This window comes from Ranitomeya variabilis, chromosome 4 (assembly GCF_051348905.1).
Source record: "Ranitomeya variabilis isolate aRanVar5 chromosome 4, aRanVar5.hap1, whole genome shotgun sequence".
Lineage (NCBI taxonomy): Eukaryota > Metazoa > Chordata > Amphibia > Anura > Dendrobatidae > Ranitomeya > Ranitomeya variabilis.
Window position 1 is genome coordinate 751,818,656 of NC_135235.1, and position 21,682 is coordinate 751,840,337.

Sequence of the window (21,682 nt, forward strand, 5' to 3'; positions counted from 1 at the left end):
TGTACATAGGGGCAGTATTATAGTAGCTATATCCTTGTACATAAGAGCAGTATTATAGGAGTTATATTCTTGTACATAGGGGCAGTATTATAGTAGTTATATTCTTGTACATAGGAGCAGTATTATAGTAGTTATATTCTTGTAGATAGGGGGCAGTATTATAGTAGTTATATTCTTGTATATAGGGGCAGTATTATAGTAGTTATATTCTTGTACATGGAGCAGTATTACAGTAGTTATATTCTTGTACATAGGTGCAGTATTATAGGAGTTATATTCTTGTACATAGGGGGCAGTATTATAGGAGTTATATTCTCGTACATAGGGGCAGTATTATAGTAGTTATATTCTTGTACATAGGGGCAGTATTATAGTAGTTATATTCTTGTACATAGGAGCAGTATTATAGTAGTTATATTCTTGTACATTGGAGCAGAATTATAGTAGTTATATTCTTGTACATAGGGGCAGTATTATAGTAGTTATATTCTTGTACATAGGGGCAGTATTATAGTAGTTATATTCTTGTACATAGGAGCAGTATTATAGTAGTTATATTCTTGCACATAGGGGGCAGTATTATAGTAGTTATATTCTTGTATATAGGGGCAGTATTGTCGTAGTTATATTCTTGTACATAGGTGCAGTATTATAGTAGTTATATTCTTGTACATAGGGGCAGTATTATAGTAGTTATATTCTTGCACATAGGGGGCAGTATTATAGTAGTTATATTCTTGTACATAGGGGCAGTATTACAGTAGTTATATTCTTGTACATAGGGGGCAGTATTACAGTAGTTATATTCTTGTACATAGGGGCAGTATTATAGTAGTTATATTCTTGTACATAGGAGCAGTATTATAGTAGTTATATTCTTGTACATAGGAGCAGTATTATAGTAGTTATATTCTTGTACATAGGAGCAGTATTATAGTAGTTATATTCTTGTAGATAGGGGGCAGTATTATAGTAGTTATATTCTTGTACATGGGGCAGTATTATAGTAGTTACATTCTTGTACATAAGAGCAGTATTATAGGAGTTATATTCTTGTACATAGGGGCAGTATTATAGTAGTTATATTCTTGTACATAGGAGAAGTATTATAGTAGTTATATTCCTGTACATAGGAGACGTATTATAGTAGTTATATTCTTGTATATAGGGGCAGTATTATAGTAGCTATATTCTTGTACATAGGAAGCAGTATTACTGTATAGTAGTTATATTCTTGTACATAGGGGGCACTATTATAGTAGTTATATTCTTGTACATGGGGCAGTATTATAGTAGTTATATTCTTGTATATAGGGGCAGTAATATAGTAGTTATATTCTTGTACATAGGTGCAGTATTATAGTAGTTATATTCTTGTACATAGGGACAGTATTATAGGAGCTATATTCTTGTACATAGGGGCAGTATTATAGCAGTTATATTTTTGTACATAGGAGAAGTATTATAGTAGTTATATTCTTGTACATAGGGGCAGTATTATAGTAGTTATATTCTTGTACATAGGTGCAGTATTATAGTAGTTATATTCTTGTACATAGGGGGGCAGTATTATAGTAGTTATATTCTTGTATATAGGGGCAGTAATATAGTAGTTATATTCTTGTACATAAGTGCAGTATTATAGTAGTTATATTCTTGTACATAGGGGCAGTATTATAGTAGTTATATTCTTGTACATAGGAGTAGTATTATAGTAGTTATATTCTTGTACATTGGAGCAGAATTATAGTAGTTACATTCTTGTACATAAGAGCAGTATTATAGTAGTTATATTCTTGTACATAGGTGCAGTATTATAGTAGTTATATTCTTGTACATAGGGGCAGTATTATAGTAGTTATATTCTTGTACATAGGGGGGCAGTATTATAGTAGTTATATTCTTGTATATAGTGGCAGTATTATAGTAGTTATATTCTTGCACATAGGTGCAGTATTATAGTAGTTATATTCTTGTACATAGGGGCAGTATTATAGTAGTTATATTCTTGTACATGGGGCAGTATTATAGTAGTTATATTCTTGTACATAGGTGCAGTATTATAGCAGTTATATTCTTGTACATAGGGGGCAGTATTATAGTAGTTATATTCTTGTATATAGGGGCTGTATTATAGTAGTTATATTCTTGTACATAGGTGCAGTATTATAGTAGTTATATTCTTGTACATAGGGGCAGTATTATAGTAGTTATATTCTTGAACATAGGGGCAGTATTACAGTAGTTATATTCTTTTACATAGGGGGCAGTATTATAGTAGTTATATTCTTGTACATAGGGGCAGTATTATAGTAGTTATATTATTGTACATAGGGGCAGTATTACAGTAGTTATATTCTTGTACATAGGGGGCAGTATTATAGTAGTTATATTCTTGTACATAGGGGCAGTATTATAGTAGTTATATTCTTGTAAATAGGAGCAGTATTATAGTAGTTATATTCTTGTACATAGGAGCAGTATTATAGTAGTTATATTCTTGTACATAGGGGGGCAGTATTATAGTAGTTATATTCTTGTACATAGGAGCAGTATTATAGTAGTTATATTCTTGTACATAGGGACAGTATTATAGGAGTTATATTCTTGTACATAGGGGCAGTATTATAGAAGTTATATTCTTGTACATAGGAGCAGTATTATAGTAGTTATATTCCTGTAGATAGGGGGCAGTATTATAGTAGTTATATTCTTGTACATAGGGGCAGTATTATAGTAGTTATATTCTTGTACATGGAGCAGTATTATAGTAGTTATATTCTTGTACATAGGGGGCAGTATTATAGGAGTTATATTCTCGTACATAGGGGCAGTATTATAGTAGTTATATTCTTGTACATAGGGGCAGTATTATAGTAGTTATATTCTTGTACATAGGAGCAGTATTATAGTAGTTATATTCTTGTACATAGGGGCAGCATTATAGTATTTATATTCTTGTACATAGGGGCAGTATTATAGTAGTTATATTCTTGTAAATAGGGGCAGCATTATAGTAGTTATATTCTTGTACATAGGAGCAGTATTATAGTAGTTATATTCTTGCACATAGGAAGCAGTATTATAGTAGTTATATTCTTGTATATAGGGGCAGTATTATAGTAGTTATATTCTTGTACATAGGTGCAGTATTATAGTAGTTATATTCTTGTACATAGGGGCAGTATTATAGTAGTTACATTCTTGTACATAGGAGCAGTATTATAGTAGTTATATTCTTATACATAGGTGCAGTATTATAGTAGTTATATTCTTGTACATAGGGGCAGTATTATAGTAGTTATATTCTTGTACATAGGGGCAGTATTACAGTAGTTATATTCTTGTACATAGGGGGCAGTATTACAGTAGTTATATTCTTGTACATAGGGGCAGTATTATAGTAGTTATATTCTTGTACATAGGAGCAGTATTATAGTAGTTATATTCTTGTACATAGGAGCAGTATTATAGTAGTTATATTATTGTACATAGGAGCAGTATTATAGTAGTTATATTCTTCTACATAGGGGCAGTATTATGGTAGTTATATTCCTGTACATAGGGGCAGTAATATAGTAGTTATATTCTTGTACATAGGAGCAGTATTATAGTAGTTATATTCTTGTACATAGGGGCAGTATTATAGTAGTTATATTCTTGTACATGGAGCAGTATTATAGCAGTTATATTCTTGTTCATAGGAGCAGTATTATAGTAGTTATATTCTTGTAGATAGGGGGCAGTATTATAGTAGTTATATTCTTGTACATAGGAGCAGTATTATAGTAGTTATATTCTTGTACATAGGGAGCAGTATTATAGTAGTTATATTCTTGTACATGGAGCAGTATTATAGCAGTTATATTCTTGTACATAGGGACAGTATTATAGGAGCTATATTCTTGTACATAGGGGCAGTATTATAGTAGTTATATTCTTGTACATAGGAGCAGTATTATAGTAGTTATATTCTTGTAGATAGGGGGTAGTATTATAGTAGTTATATTCCTGTACATAGGAGCATTATTATAGTAGTTATATTCTTGTATATAGGAGCAGTATTATAGTGGTTATATTCTTGTACATAGGGGCAGTATTATAGTAGTTATATTCTTGTACATAAGAGCAGTATTATAGTAGTTATATTCTTGTACATAGGGGCAGTATCATAGTAGTTATATTCTTGTACATAGGAGGCAGTATTATAGTAGTTATGTTCTTGTACATAGGGGCAGTATTATAGTAGTTATATTCTTGCACATAGGAGGCAGTATTATAGTAGTTATATTATTGTACATAGTAGCAGTATTATAGTAGTTATATTCTTGTACATAGGGGCAGTATTATAGTAGTTATATTCTTGTACATAGCAGTACTATAGTAGTTATATTCTTGTACATAGTAGCAGTATTATAGTAGTTATATTCTTGTACATAGGGGCAGTATTATAGTAGTTATATTCTTGTGCATAGGGGCAGTATTATAGTAGTTATATTCTTGTACATAGGAGCAGTATTATAGTAGTTATATTCTTGTACATAGGGGGGCAGTATTATAGTAGTTATATTCTTGTATATAGGGGCAGTATTATAGTAGTTATGTTCTTGTACATAGGTGCAGTATTATAGTAGTTATATTCTTGTACATAGGGGCAGTATTATAGTAGTTACATTCTTGTACATAGGAGCAGTATTATAGTAGTTATATTCTTGTACATAGGTGCAGTATTATAGTAGTTATATTCTTGTACATAGGGGCAGTATTACAGTAGGTATATTCTTGTACATAGGGGGCAGTGTTATAGGAGTTATATTCTTGTACATAGGGGCAGTATTATAGTAGTTATATTCTTTTACATAGGAGCAGTATTATAGTAGTTATATTCTTGTACATAGGAGCAGTATTATAGTAGTTATATTCTTGTACATAGGGGCAGTATTATAATAGTTATATTCTTTTACATAGGGGCAGTATTATAGTAGTTACATTCTTGCACATAGGAGCAGTATTATAGTAGTTATATTCTTGTACATAGGTGCAGTATTATAGTAGTTATATTCTTGTACATAGGGGGCAGTATTATAGTAGTTATATTCTTGTACATGGGGCAGTATTATAGTAGTTATCTTCTTGTACATAGGAGGCAGTATTATAGTAGTTATATTCTTGTACATAGGGGGCAGTATTATAGTAGTTATATTCATGTACATAGGGGCAGTATTATAGTAGTTATATTCTTGTACATAGGTGGCAGTATTATAGTAGTTATATAGCTGTACATGGAGGCAGTTGTCATGATCCAGGTCAGGGTTTGCTTCTTGCTTCCTTTTTCCCGGCCTGGTCTTGGAGGGGTTAACTTTTCCTGCCTCAATTTGGTTCTTGGCTGGAGCAGCTGATCCTTATATACTGGTGATCCTTCTGCCTCTGACTTCCCATGTGTGTGTGCCTGACCTATTCCCTTTCCCTGACTTGGTGTACGTTTGGTGATTTCCCTACAGTGTATGACTCGGCTTGAACTCTGAACTCCACCTCTGCTTTTTCTGTCTCTGGTACTGCGTTCCCTGACTGGCTTTTGACCTTCTGGCTTGTACTTTGACTCCTCTTTCCGTCTCACATTTTGGATACCGTGCTCCCATCTGGCTCTGACTTTTGGCTCGTCTCTGACTTCGTGCTTTGCTATGACCTTTGGTACTTCATCTCCCTGTTTGTTGCTGACTTCGGCCTGTCTGACCACTCTGCTGCCTCCTGATGGCAGCTTGCCCTTCTGCACAGAAGTGCTACACAGTAAGTTCAACCCTTTTTCGCGTAACATCACCCCCTGGTTGTGGCTGAGCGCAACTGCAGAGCAGTTGCATTACATTATCACTGACCTACTCACACTTTTTTTATCCTCTGGTATGCATTCCCTCCGTACTTTAGTGGACCAGATGGCTAACCTTACTCAGATGATGCAGGAATTATCTGTGGAGCACAGGGTCTTGGTTAATTCTCAGAGCAGGTGCAGAGGGAGATGTCTGAGACAGTTAAGTTAACCCGGGGGACCTCCTCTGTCAGTAAGTCTGGTGAGGTGACTGACGTGTTTCTGCACTTTCCTGAGCCTTCAGTGAAACTCCCTGACACCTCCTCTGGCGAGAAAGACAAGTTCCACACATTCCACCCCTCCATGTCCTCTGTGGCGGCTGGGTTCTTTTTCATGAAAAAGAAGCATGGTGGTTTATGCCCATGCCACGATTTCCGAGAATTGAATAAATTCACTGTGAAAAATACTTATCCTCTCCCACTTATCCCTGATTTATACAACCAACTGTCTGGGGCTAAGTGGTTGTCCTTTCTGGGGTTCATCTTGTCTGCTGAAGGATTTCAGGATTTCTTAAAGGTTTTCAGCGTTTCCTGGAGTTCGCTAATTATTATAGGAATTTTATAAGGGGTTCTCTCAATTTTTTAAGCCCCTCACTGATTTGACCCGAAAGGGGTCTTATATCAAGAATTGGCCTGCTCCTGCCGCGGCGGCATTTTCGGCGTTAAAAAAGTGTTTCATGTGTTTCATGTTTCATTGATTCAACCGGATCCATCTGAACCGTTTATGGTGGAGGTGGACGCAGGGCCGGCTCCAGGTTTTTGAGGGCCCCGGGCGAAAGAGTCTCAGTGGGCCCCCCTCTTTAACACATACCACAATTCATGATGCAGAGATACAGCAGAGAAATATAGCACAGGCCATGTAGCGTATAGCACAGCCCACGTAGTATATAACACAGCCACATAGTATATTGCACAGCCCACGTAGTACTGTATATAGCACAGACACGTAGTATATTGCCCAGCCACGTAGTATATTGCCCAGCCGCGTAGTATATTGCCCAGCCGCGTAGTATATTGCCCAGACGCGTAGTATATAGCTCAGACGCGTAGTATATAGCACAGACGCGTAGTATATAGCACAGACGCGTAGTATATAGCACAGACGCATAGTGTATTGCCCAGCCATGTAATATATTGCACAGCCACATAGTATATTGCACAGGCACATAATATATTGCACAGCCACTTAATATATTGCCCAGCCACATAGTATATAGCACAGCCACGTAGTATATAACACAGGCAGCCCAGGCACGTACGTAGTATATAATACAGGCAGCCCACGCAGTATATAACACAGCCTGAGCCCACGCAGTATATAACACACACAGCCCACGCAGTATGTAGCACAGACTGCCAGATCCATCATTACAAACAGGCAGGTCAGGCCACACAGATGAGGCATCTAGTCATGGCCGCCCACCTCTTTACAGTGTGTTTTTCTCTCTTTGCAGTTGCATGGCCAGTGCTATGTTAATAGCGCCCCCTCTGACATCAGGGTCACAGCAATGCTGGAACTTGGATCTCCCCTGGAGATGATTCAGCTCCTGCAAACCCCCTGGGAGGAGAGATTTAAAGTGAAGGCAAACAATAGTGATTGTTCCAGTGGCCATGCATGGAAGGTGATAGTACCCATCCAAACAGGGGGGACTGCATGCAGCACATTGCACCTCTGCCCAATGCAATCTGCCTCCAGCTGTGCAATAGTTAACACGGCAAGGAAAAGGGATTACCATAGAGGTCTGTGCTAACAGCCTGCAATGTCCCCTCTGCAGGACACAGGTGCTGGGGCTGCTATTTACGATTCACAACTCAGATCTGTGTTTGTGTAAGTGGCCTGTAAACAGGTCAGAGGTCACGGGAAAGCCATTATACTGTAAGATGCAGAGGGCAGAAAAGGAATTTTTATGGCACCACATTCCTCCTATTAACTTTTGACACCTGACTGCTGCTCCTGCTCCGCTCGTCTTTCTGCTTGCCGCTGTCCCTGTGTCTGCGCTGCCGCTGGATGCCTGGACCTGTCCTGGATGCGTGGATGACAGCAGCTGGATCTCTTCTCTGAGCTCTTAGGAATCTGACGAGCTCTCACATCTGGAAGTGACAGGAGAGAGCGACCGCCGGCCCGGATTCACGGTGATGGCGGCGCCAGTGGTGACTGGTGAGTATTGCAGGCGCAGCTGTGTGAAACTCAGTCCCAGCAGCAGGCCCGGCCCGGAAGTGACTCTGGCTGCGTCGTATCCATGGTGACGGACGGCCCGACTCCCGGAGGTGAGTATTCCGGCTGCAGCTGCGCACCGTAAATGGGCCCCCCCGTCTCGCCAGGGCCCCGGCACTTGCCCGGGTAGGCCGGGTGCTGACGCCGGCCCTGGGTGGACGCCTCAGAGGTGGGGACGGTATTGTCGTCACAGGGACCTGCCACTTTAACCAACTTAAGACCTTGTGCCTTATTCTCGATGAAATTCTCTTCTGCGGAAAAGAATTATGATGTAGGTAACCGAGAGTTATTGGCCATTAAGCTAGCATTTGAAGAATGGAGGCATTTTTTTGGAGGGGGCGGTCCATCGAATCACTTTGATTACAGATCATAAGAATGTGGCTTACATCGTGTCTGCCAAGAAGTTGACACCAAGACAGGCGAGATGGTCACTTTTTTTCTCACGGTTTCAATCCTCTATTACCTTTTGGCCCGTTTCTAAAAATGTCAAGGCTGATGCCTTATCCCATAGCCTGGACCCGATATCACCTCTGGAACCTCCTTCCTCCATTCGTCAGCATGGTGTGGTTGTGGCTGGGGTGTCCTCGGTGTTGGAACGAGAGATTCATAAGTCTCAGTCTCTTGATCCTCCGTCATTGACTGTTAATAAGCTCATTTAGTTTAATTTCAGGATACCTCAGGAGTTTCATGATTCTGCCCTGAGTGGACACCCTGGAATCTCGGCTACCCATAAAGCTGTTTCTAGGCTTCTTTGGTGGTCCTTGTTGGCTTGGCTTCGGATGTGGTTAAGTTTGTGTCATCCTCTTATGTATCGTGCTAAAAGTGCCTATATCCGGCTGGCTGTAGAATTGGTGCCCTTGCCAATTCCTGATAGGCCATGGACTCATCTATCCATGGATTTTATCACAGATATTCCTTCTTCTAGTGGTAAAACAGACATTTGAGTGGTGGTGGACAGATTTAGTAAGCATGTGCATTTTGTACCTTTGACAGATCTACCTACTGCTGAGACGTTAGCTAAATTGTTTGTTGAACATGTGGTATGGTTGCATGGTGTGCCTGTGAGTGTGGTTTCTGACAGGGGAGTGCAGTTTGTGTCCAAGTTCTGGAGGGCCTTTTGTAAAAGGTTGGGCATCTGTTTGACCTTTTCTTCAGCATATCATCCTGAGTCTAATGGTCTGACAGAGAGAACCAATTAGTCCTTGGAACAAATCTTGCCTTGTTTGACCACTACCTGCCAGGACAATTGGTGTTCCTCTTTGCCTGTGGCTGAATTTGCTTTTAACAATTGCATTAATCAGTCCACGAGTACCTCCACTTTCTTCTGCAATTATGGGTTTCACCCTCATTTTGGGGAGTTTCCCCGACTGGATTCAGGGTGCCCTGGGGTTGATCTAGCTGTGCAATGTTTGGGGGAGGTGTGGCAGGAGGTTCAGAGGTATAAATTATTTGCTGACAAAAGGTGATCTGTGGGGCCAGTATTCCGGGTTGGGGATAAGGTTTGATTGTGCACCAGGAATATTAATATTAAGCTTAAAGTTCCTTCTGCTAAATTGGGGCACAAGTTCATTGGCCCTTATGAGATTGTGGAGGTAGTCAATCCTGTGGCCTTCCGTTTGCACCTTCACCCATGTTTACGAATTGCCAATGTGTTTTATAAGGCTCTTTTGAAACCATTGGGGTCTTCCTCTGGGGAATCTCCATCTCCTCCGCCACCCATTTCGTTGGATGGCCAGAATGAGTATGAGGTAGAATGGATTGTGGACTCTCGCATGGTCTGTCGCTAATTCCAGTATCTGGTCCATTGGAGGGGCTACGGTCCAGAGGACCGGGCTGGGTTCCGGCGCAATTGGTCCATGCGGATCGGTAGGTCTGGACCTTTCATGCTCGGTATCCTGGGAAGCTTGGGGGACCGGTGGCCCCCCTTGAGAGGAGGGTACTGTCATGATCCAGGTCGGGGTTTGCTTTTCTTTCCCCGGCCTGGTCATGGAGGGGTTAACTTTTCCTGCCTCTCTTTGGTTCTTGGGTGGCTATTTATTGGTGTTATTTTTGGTAGTCTTTGCTTTAATGATAGTTCTGGTCCTTGGCTGGAGCACCTGATCCATATACGCTAGTGATCCTTCTGCCTCTGACTTCCTGTGTGTGTGTTTGACCTGTTCCCTGTTCCTGACTCGGTGTACGTTTGGTGATTTCCCTACAGTGTATGACTCGGCTTGAACTCTGAACGCCGCCTCCGATTTTTCTGTCTCTGGTACTGCGTACTGGTACTCTTGCTTTAGACCCTCTGGCTTGTACCTTGACTCCTCTTTCCATCTCACATTTTGGATACCGCGCTCCAATCTGGCTCTGACTTTTGACTCGTCTCTGACCTCGTGCTTTGCTGTGACCTCTGGTACTTCATCTCACTGTTTGTTGCTGACTTCGGCCTGTCTGACCACTCTGCCGCCTCCAGGTGGCGGCCTGCACTTCTGCACCGAAGTGGTTCACAGTAAGTGCAACCCTTTTTCCTGTAACATTGCCCCCTGGTGGTGGCTAGGCGAAACTGCTCCGCAGTTGCATTACAGCAGTATTATAGTAGTTATATTGCGGTACATGGGGGCAGAATTATAGAGACAATTATATAGTAATTATGTTCTGATAGATTGTTGTTATGGACATTACAATGTGTTAATTTTTTTATAAATCAAAATACTATTATTATTATTTATTTATATAGCACCATTAATTCCATGGTGCTGTACATGAGAAGGGGTTACATTCAGAGTTATAGATATCGCTTACAGTAAACACATTTACCATGACAGACTGGTACAGAGGGGAGAGGAGAAATATTAAACTTTGTGTCATGACTCATGATAAATCTTTTAACTATTAAATTGTAAAGAAAATTGCTGTAAGCAGCATGGTTGGCGGTCTGTAGTTAGTAGGTGATGAGGGGGATGGTGCAGCTCTCAAGATTGGGCAGAGGACTTGATTATGGCTGATTTCTGTGGCATGGTCGCCCTCTAGTGGTTTTCTATATTATGCATGTGGTGATGTCATTGGTTGTTGGGGATTGTACATGAGACATGGCATTATCTGGTGAAGGTACCACTGCATCGCCGGTGTCTGCAGCGCATCGCCGGTGTCTGAAGTGCATCGCCGGTGTCTGAAGCACATCGCCGGTGTCTGCAGCTCAGCTCCGGTATCACACACAGAAGCCACAGATCAGACTTCACAACTTGTGAGAAGTAAAGTCCTGGAGATTGTGAACTGCAGAAAGTAATAATAGCACGTCGGATTTACAAACGTTTACCATTTATCTATGGGATATATTGTATACAACTTTACTGTATGATCCCGGGTAGCCATGGGACATACAGTTGTGCTCAAAAGTTTACATACCCCGGCAGAATTTTTATTTTCTTGGCCTTTTTTTCAGAGAATATGAATGATAACACCAAAACTTTTTCTCCACTCATGGTTAGTGGTTGGGTGAAGCCATTTATTGTGAAACTGCTGTGTTTTCTCTTTTTAAATCATAATGACAACCCAAAACATCCAAATGACCCTGATCAAAAGTTCACATACCCCATTTCTTAATACCGTGTATTGCCCCCTCTAACATCAATGACAGCTTGAAGTCTTTTATGGTAATTGTGGATGAGGTTCTTTATTTTCTCAGATGGTAAAGCTGCCCACTCTCCTTGGTAAAAAGCCTCCAGTTCCTGTAAATTCCTGGGCTGTCTAGCATGAACTGCGCGCTTGAGATCTCCCCAGAGTGGCTCAATGATATTGAGCTCAGGAGACTGAGATGGCCACTCTAGAACCTTCACTTTGTTCTACTGTAGCCAATGACAGGTTGACTTGGCCTTATGTTTTGGATCGTTGTCTGTTGTGAATTTACCTTTTGGCTCCCTCTAGTGGCTACTAGTGATTTGACTCTGGGTATGTAATTCATTCCTTGTATGCTCACCTGGGTCGTTAGGTCAGGGGTGTTGCTATATAAGCTCCCTGGACCTTCAGTTCAATGCCTGGCAACGTTAATATCAGAGCTAATCTGTAGTGCTCTTGTCTTCTGATCCTGGTTCCTGCTTGATTAAGCTAAGTCTGCTTCCTTGCTTTTTGCTATTTGTTTTTGTTTGCATTTTTGTCCAGCTTATATATAATCTATATCCTGACCTTGCTGGAAGCTCTAGGGTGGCTGGTGTTCTCCCCCCGGGCCGTTAGACGGTTCGGGGGTTCTTGAATCTCCAGCGTGGATTTTGATAGGGTTTTTGTTGACCATATAAGTTATCTTACTACATTCTGCTATTAGTAAGTGGGCCTCTCTTTGCTAAAACCTAGTTCATCTCTGTGTTTGTCATTTCCTCTTACCTCACCGTTATTATTTGTGGGGGGCTATTATCCTACTTTTGGGGTCTATTCTCTGGAGGCAAGAGAGGTCTTTGTTTTCCTCTTCTAGGGGTAGTTAGTCCTCCGGCTGGCGCGAGACATCTAGCGACCAACGTAGGCATGTTCCCCGGCTACTGCTAGTGTTGGCGTTAGGAGTAGATATATGGTCAACCCAGTTACCACTGCCCTATGAGCTGGATTTTTGTACGTCGCAGACTTACTTGTTTCTCTGAGACCCTCGCCATTGGGGTCATAACAGTTGTCATGTTAGAACATCCAAGTACGTCCCATGCGCAGCTTCCGGGCTGATCAGTGGAAATTTGCCTCTAGTATTTTATGATAACGTGCTGCATTCATCTTTCCTTCAACTTTGACCAAGATTCCTGTGCCTTTGTAGCTCACACATTCCCAAAACATCAGTGATCCACCTCCATGCTTTACTGTAGGAATGGTGTTCCTTTCATCACAGGCCTTGTTGACCTCTCTCCAAATGTAACGTTTATGGTTGTGGCCAAAAAGATCAATTTTGATCTCATCACTCCAAATGACCTTGTTCCAGAAGTTTTGAGGCTTGTCTCTGTGCTGTTTTGCGTATTGTAGGAGAGATACTTTGTGGCATTTGTGCAGTAATGGCTTTCTTCTGGTGACTCGACGATGCAGCCCATTGTTCTTTAAGTACATCCTTATTGTGAATCTTGAAACAGCCACACTGCTAGTGTTCAGAGAGTCCAGTATTTCAGCTAATGTTATTTGTGGGTTTTTCTTTGCATCCCAAACAATTTTCCTGGCAGTTGTGGATGACATTTTTGTTGGTCTACCTGACCATGGTTTTGTTTTTACAGAGCCCCTGATTTTCCATTTGTTAATCACAGTGTGAATGCTGCTGACTGGCATTATCAATTTCTTGGATATCTTTTTGTATCCCTTTCCTGTTTTATACAGTTCAACTACCTTTTCCCGTAGATCCGTTGTAAATTCTTTTGCTTTCCCCAAGACTTACAATCCAGAAACGTCAGTGGCTGGATGAAAGATGCAAGAGTCAGTCTGGATCCCAGAAACTCACTCAGCTTTTATGCACACACAATGATTACAAGCAAACAGGTCACAGGTGAGGATGTTACCTTTAGTAGCCATTCACACCCATCTGTGTCAACTTCTGTGCATGTTATCAGGCCAAAATCACCAGGATTCCTGTAGGATCCTGGGTATCTATGGGATATTACGGGATTCCTGTATGATCCCAGGTATCTATGGGATATATGGGCAGCACGGTGGCGCAGTGGTTAGCACAGCAGCCTTGCAGCGCTGGAGTCCTGGGTTCTAATCCCACCTTGGACAACATCTGCAAAGAGTTTGTATGTTCTCTCCGTGTTTGCGTGGGTTTCCTCCGGGCACTCTGGTTTCCTCCCACATTCCAAAGACATACTGATAGGGAATTTAGATTGTGAGCCCCATCGGGGACAGTGATGATAATGTGTGCAAACTGTAAAGCGCTGCGTAATATGTTAGCGCTATATAAAAATAAAGATTATTATTATATACTGTATATGGGATTCCTGTATGATCCTGGGTATTTATGGGATATATACAGGATTCCTGTATGATCCCGGGTATCTATGGGATATATAGGAGATTCCTATATGATCCTGGGTATCTATGGGATATATACGAGATTCCTGAATGATCCTGTGTATCTATGGGATATATATGAAATTTGCAAATTTGCAAATTGACAGCTGCCAGATGTGAACAAGGGGGACTTAAAGAATGAGAGTGATGGCACCAAAGAGTATGTACCGTACAGTTGCAAAGCTGGGGCCCCGACATGGGATACTCACCACACTCGGGGATATGAACACACACACAATGCGCCACACACTACCACATGCTTGAACACATATACCACCCTCAGCACACATTTCACCACACATACACCAACCTCGCCACATAAAAGTCGAAACACAAAAGTCATACAGGAGGAGATGACTTACAGGTATATACTATATACAGGAGGAGAGGACATACAGGTATATATTATATATAGGAGGAGATGACATATAGGTATATACTATATACAGGAGGAGATGACACACGTATATACTATATACAGGAGGAGATGACATACAGGTATATACTATATACAGAAGAGATGACATACAGGTATATACTATAACAGGAGGAGATGACACATAGGTATATACAATATACAGGAGGAGATGACATACAGCAGGTATATACTATTTACAGGGGAGATGACATACAGGTATATACTATATACAGGAGATGACATACAGGTGTACTATATATAAGGGAGATGACAAACATGTCTATACTGAGGGGAAAATGAGAGGTGTGAGTGAAAAATGAGAGGAGTGAGGGAAAATAGCGGCGTGATCGGAAAATGACAGATGTGAGGTCGAAATGACAAATGTTAGGGGGGAATGAGAGGAGTGAGGGGGGAATGAGAGGAGTGAGGGGGAAAATGAGAGGAGTGAGGGGGAAAATGAGAGGTGTGAGGGAGAAAATGAGAGATGTGAGGGGGAAAATGAAAGATGTGAGGGGGAAAATCAGAGGCGTGATGGGAAAATAAGAGAAGTGAGGTGCTATAACTAACCACAGATATTTACTATGCCCAGGCAACGCCGGGCTCTTCAGCTAGTAGGATATATATACGGTATTCCTGTAGGATTCTGGGTATCTATCGATATATAGGAGATTCCTGTATGATCCCAGGTATCTATGGGATATTATGGGATTCCTATATGATCCCGAGTATTTATTGAAAGAGATGGAAAGAGAGGAGAGGGGAGACAGAGGAGAGGGGAGAGGAAAAAAGGGGAGAAGAGAAAAGAGGAGGGGAAATGTCAAGAAGGGGAAATGAAGTCAACTCCTCATGAAGCTCAGACTTCCTGCAGTGCCCAAGTGACTGAAAGAGGGTATCTACTGTAGGGAGACAGCCATAGATTCTAAGATTTGGGAGGAAGGGAAGTGAATATCTAACACCTTTAGAGATAACTATTGTTACCCTCAGAGGAAACTGGATGTCTGCAACTAGTTCGTTCGGCACTGATGGAAAGTTATTAATATTGGGGTTTGCATAGATCAGATATTGATGAGACATACTGTGATGACACAGCATTTCTTCTTAATTATGCCAGGCGTAACTTGTGTAGGCCCAGAATCATAAACTGTTGTCTGACGTATTGACTCTTCTTGTAGGATGAATATTTATGACTAATATTATCTCCTACAGTAAAGTATTTGCTGTTATCTTTGCAAAGCCGTAATTCATGGCTGCTGAATAATGATGTTTGCTGATATGTTGATTAGGTACAATGTCCATGCCAGTTTGTTTTTGTTCTCCAGAGGAGGAAAACTATGCAAATAGATTATATAATCGAACAATGGAGATTGGCCTCATTCACATCTCTCTCTGACCTCTCGATGCTGGTTGAAGGCCAATTATGAACTATATAAAGCGACTTTTTCTCAGGTGACTCTACAGGATCTCAGCTTAGGGGACTACGGCCCCGGCTGGAAGAACACAAGACCGTCACTGAAACCTCAGAGATGTCTTAAAGAATCCTGGTTGAGGCAATTGGTTCACCTGGCCACATACCTCACTGCACTCGTTTAGCTTCCTAAGCTTGTTGTTACCTCCTCTCTGTGGGGGGCCTGCCAAAAGTGGAGAGCCACTGGTGGGGGTATTCAGCACTGGAAGCAGCTCTAATACTGGCAAGTCAGCGGAAGGTTCAAACTCCGTAATTTGAGGAAACCACCCACTGACCCCGTGTCTCCACACATACATTTTCAACTTCAAGAATAATTGGGGAATAATATGCATATTTTTTCATAACTGTGACACCTGTCTATAAGCCCTAAATTAATAGTGGAGAGATCACTGACAAAAGCGATGCCATGTTTCCGATATATGAAAAGGTAGAATCCCAATAAAGAATATGACAATGATATCAAACTCCTGTGAATGTTGGGAATATCATAATCTTCTTAAGCCACATTCCGTGACTATCCCTGCTATGAGTCTTAAAGGGGAGGTGTGTGGGTGTAACATAGGTGCTGATAAAAAAGCCAAGGTGAACTATGGTCTGTGTTCAATGCTAAGCAAGATATATATTAGTGTAGGCTTGATCTAAGTTAACCAGATGTTTTCAATCAAATTGCTTCCATATGCTAAGCTGAGCCATCTCTGTGCCCAGGGTAGTCATTTTCTCCGTTAATACTGCATATTTTATGTAATTGTATATGCTGTATTGTTTTGTCCTCTTTGTAAAATCTTTTGTATATTTTTCTTCATAAACACTGCCTATTGTTCTGGATTAAATATAACATTTAATAGCTCTGTTCCTTTTGTTCTGTAAACCACACTCCTGAAAGCCATAAGCTACCAGAAACCAGGTGCCCGATCGACCTGTAAAAAATGTTTGGTGGTAGCAGCGAGTAGTTCTTGGCTATTGCGGAGTTAGCAGTGACTGTACAGGGGTATATATATATTCCATGCGTTGGAGTCAAAGGTGTATATACTATACTCTCACTGTAAGTTCTCCAATAACTGACCCATTAGTGGTAACAGCCATAGCCTCTTCCATTGAGCGTCGGTCAATTGTGTAATTGACCTGACGATAAGGGGCAGTAGAGAGCTATTGGTGCCAAAAAGATAACAGTGTGGTGGGTCAGCGTGACCCCCTGGCTGCAATCTTTGACAACTGGTGGCAGTGGTGGGATTTGCGTGATCTGTCTGGTGTCATCCTTGACAGGATGGAAGTGAGGAGAGGAGGGGAGAGGAGAAGAATAGAGGAGAGGGGAGGAGAGAGAAGAGGAAAGAAGGAGAGAACAGAGGAAAAGTTAGCGGAGAGATGAGGGGAGAGGAGAAGAATAGAAGAGAGGTAATACGTGAGGAGAGGAAAGAAGGGGAGAAGAAAGGATGGAGAAGAGATGAGGGGAGAGGTGAAGGATAGAAGAGAGGGGAGAAGAGAGGAGAGGAAAGGAGGGGAAAAGAGAGGAAAGAAGGGGAGAGGAAAGGATGGAGAAGAGATGAGGGTCGAGAAGGATAGAAGAGAGGGGAGAAGAGATGAGGGGCGAGGAGAAGGATAGAAGAGAGGGAAGAAGAGATGAGGGGCGAGGAGAAGGATAGAAGAGAGGGGAAAAGAGAGGAGGGGAAAGGAAGAGAGGAGGGGAAAGGTAGAGAGGAGAGGAGGGAAGAAGTGAGAGGAGGGGAAAGGAAAACAACACAACATCCACTAGGGGGCGCTAGAGTTCAGTCTTCTTCCTCTCTGAAGTGGCTGCTTCCATATGATGGGATTACATGCAGCGACCGGTGTGTAACAGTCACCACACGGGGGAGCCAAATTCATGTTCTTCTGTAACCTACAGAAGGTGCAGTAATGGGAAAGAGCGATGGAAGCAGCGGTGGCCCAGATAGGATCCAGGACCTGAAGTCAGTGCACTTAAAGTGAATGTTGTGCACTTAAAGTGAATATTGTTTATTACAAACATTTATTTTTAAAACAAAATATAATTTACTGCATTAAAAAAGAGAATTCATTTTGTCATCACTTATTGGAGATTCGGTCAGTGTAACGCCTCATTCAGACATGAAGCAGGGACATCGGGATGAGGCGTTACTGCTGCCTGTACAAAGCGCGTCAGAGGAGATGACTGTGTCATTGGCTTCAGTGTACGGAGCGCGGGAACCAGTGACCGTCTCATCAGCAGCGCTCTGCAGAGGCAGACGTAAAGGCTCATCCTGACGGCTGCACTCCAGAGGCATCTGAGTGAGGCTTTACCCTAACTGAGCAGAGCGCAGCTGCAGGGAGCATCTGAGTGTGGGGCAGCTGACATCAACGGAGCTGAGGAACGGCATCAGCAGTCAGTACCACACAGGAGAAGATTAGATACACGGCTCAGCAGTCAGTATCACACAGGAGAGGATTAGATACACAGCTCAGCAGTCAGTATCACACAGGAGAGGATTAGATACACGGCTCAGCAGTCAGTATCACACAGGAGAGGATTAGATACACAGCTCAGCAGACAGTATCACACAGGAGAGGATTAGATACATGGCTCAGCAGTCAGTATCACACAGGAGGGTATTAGATACACGGCTCAGCAGTCAGTATCACACAGGAGAGGATTAGATACACGGCTCAGCAGTCAGTATCACACAGGAGAGGATTAGATACAGCTCAGCAGTCAGTATCGCACAGGAGAGGATTAGATACACGGCTCAGCAGTCAGTATCACACAGGAGAGGATTAGATACAGCTCAGCAGTCAGTATCGCACAGGAGAGGATTAGATACATGGCTCAGCAGTCAGTATCGCACAGGAGAGGATTAGATACACGGCTCAGCAGTCAGTATCACACAGGAGAGGATTAGATACACAGCTCAGCAGTCAGTATCACACAGGAGAGGATTAGATACACGGCTCAGCAGTCAGTATCACACAGGAGAGGATTAGATACACAGCTCAGCAGACAGTATCACACAGGAGAGGATTAGATACATGGCTCAGCAGTCAGTATCACACAGGAGGGTATTAGATACACGGCTCAGCAGTCAGTATCACACAGGATAGGATTAGATACACGGCTCAGCAGTCAGTATCACACAGGAGAGGATTAGATACAGCTCAGCAGTCAGTATCGCACAGGAGAGGATTAGATACACGGCTCAGCAGTCAGTATCACACAGGAGAGGATTAGATACAGCTCAGCAGTCAGTATCGCACAGGAGAGGATTAGATACATGGCTCAGCAGTCAGTATCACACAGGAGAGGATTAGATACAGCTCAGCAGTCAGTATCGCACAGGAGAGGATTAGATACACGGCTCAGCAGTCAGTATCACACAGGATAGGATTAGATACACAGCTCAGCAGACAGTAACACACAGGATAGGATTAGATACACGGCTCAGCAGACAGTATTACACAGAATAGGATTAGATGCACGGCTCAGCAGTCAGTATCACACAGGAGAGGATTAGGTACACGGCTCAGCAGTCAGTATCACACAGGAGAGGATTAGATACACGGCTCAGCAGTCAGTATCACACAGGAGAGGATTACATACACGGCTCCGCAGTCAGTATCACACAGGAGGGTATTAGATACACGGCTTAGCAGTCAGTATCACACAGGATAGGATTAGCTACACGGCTCAGCAGTCAGTATCACACAGGAGAGGATTAGATACACGGCTCAGCAGTCAGTATCACACAGGATAGGATTAGCTACACGGCTCAGCAGTCAGTATCACACAGGAGAGGATTAGATACACGGCTCAGCAGTCAGTATCACACAGGATAGGATTAGATACACGGCTCAGCAGTCAGTATCACACATGATATGATTAGATACACGGCTCAGCAGACAGTATCACACAGGATAGGATTAGCTACACGGCTCAGCAGTCAGTATCACACAGGAGAGGATTAGATACACGGCTCAGCAGTCAGTATCACACAGGAGAGGATTAGATACACAGCTCAGCAGTCAGTATCACACATGATATGATTAGATACACGGCTCAGCAGACAGTATCACACAGGATAGGATTAGATACACGGCTCAGCAGTCAGTATCACACAGGATAGGATTAGATACACAGCTCAGCAGTCAGTATCACACATGATATGATTAGATACACGGCTCAGCAGACAGTATCACACAGGATAGGATTAGATACACGGCTCAGCAGTCAGTATCACACAGGAGAGGATTAGATACACGGCTCCGCAGTCAGTATCACACAGGAGAGGATTAGATACACGGCTCAGCAGTCAGTATCACACAGGATAGGATTAGATACACAGCTCAGCAGTCAGTATCACACATGATATGATTAGATACACGGCTCAGCAGACAGTATCACACAGGATAGGATTAGATACACGGCTCAGCAGTCAGTATCACACAGGAGAGGATTAGATACACGGCTCCGCAGTCAGTATCACACAGGAGAGGATTAGATACACGGCTCAGCAGTCAGTATCACACAGGAGAGGATTAGATACACAGCTCAGCAGTCAGTATCACACAGGATAGGATTAGATGCACGGCTCAGCAGTCAGTATCACACAGGAGAGGATTAGATACACGGCTCAGCAGACAGTATCACACAGGATAGGATTAGATACACGGCTCAGCAGTCAGTATCACACAGGAGAGGATTAGATACACAGCTCAGCAGTCAGTATCACACAGGATAGGATTAGATGCACGGCTCAGCAGTCAGTATCACACAGGAGAGGATTAGATACACGGCTCAGCAGACAGTATCACACAGGATAGGATTAGATACACAGCTCAGCAGTCAGTATCACACAGGAGAGGATAAGATACACGGCTCAGCAGTCAGTATCACACAGGAGAGGATAAGATACACGGCTCAGCAGACAGTATCACACAGGATAGGATTAGATACACGGCTCAGCAGTCAGTATCACACAGGATAGGATTAGATACACGGCTCAGCAGTCAGTATCACACAGGATAGGATTAGATACACGGCTCAGCAGTCAGTATCACACAGGATAGGATTAGATACACGGCTCAGCAGTCAGTATCACACAGGATATGATTAGATACACAGCTCAGTAGTCAGTATCACACAGGATAGGTTTAGATACACGGCGCAGCACAGTATCACACAGGATAAGATTAGATACACAGCTCCGCAGTCAGTATCACACAGGAGAGGATTAGATACACGGCTCAGCAGTCAGTATCACACAGGAGAGGATTAGGTACACAGCTCCGCAGTCAGTATCACACAGGAGAGGATTAGATACACGGCTCAGCAGACAGTATCACACAGGATAGGATTAGATACACGGCTCAGCAGACAGTATCACACAGGATAGGATTAGATACAAAGCTCAGCAGACAGTATCACACATGATAGGATTAGATACACGGCTCAGCAGACAGTATCACACAGGAGTGGATTAGATACACGGCTTAGCAGACAGTATCACACAGGATAGGATTAGATACACGGCTCAGCAGTCAGCATCACACAGGATAGGATTAGATACACGGCTCAGCAGTCAGTATCACACAGGATTGGATTAGATACACAGCTCAGCAGTCAGTATCACACAGGATTGGATTAGATACATGGCTCAGCAGTCAGTATCACACAGGATAGGATTAGATACATGGCTCAGCAGTCAGTAACACACAGGATAGGATTAGATACACAGCT

The 21,682-nt window shown here is 42.4% G+C and overlaps 1 protein-coding gene across 1 annotated transcript in view; it reads right to left on the reverse strand.

Annotated features, from left to right (window-relative positions):
- LOC143766781 (myosin-1-like) overlaps nt 1–7,972 on the reverse strand; it is a 52,297-nt gene extending 44,325 nt beyond the window's left edge. The window contains exon 1 of the mRNA XM_077254737.1: nt 7,804–7,972. The gene's annotated coding sequence lies outside the window, so the exon portion shown is untranslated. The remainder of the gene's footprint in view (nt 1–7,803) is intronic.
- Nucleotides 7,973–21,682: the final 13,710 nt, after the last annotated feature.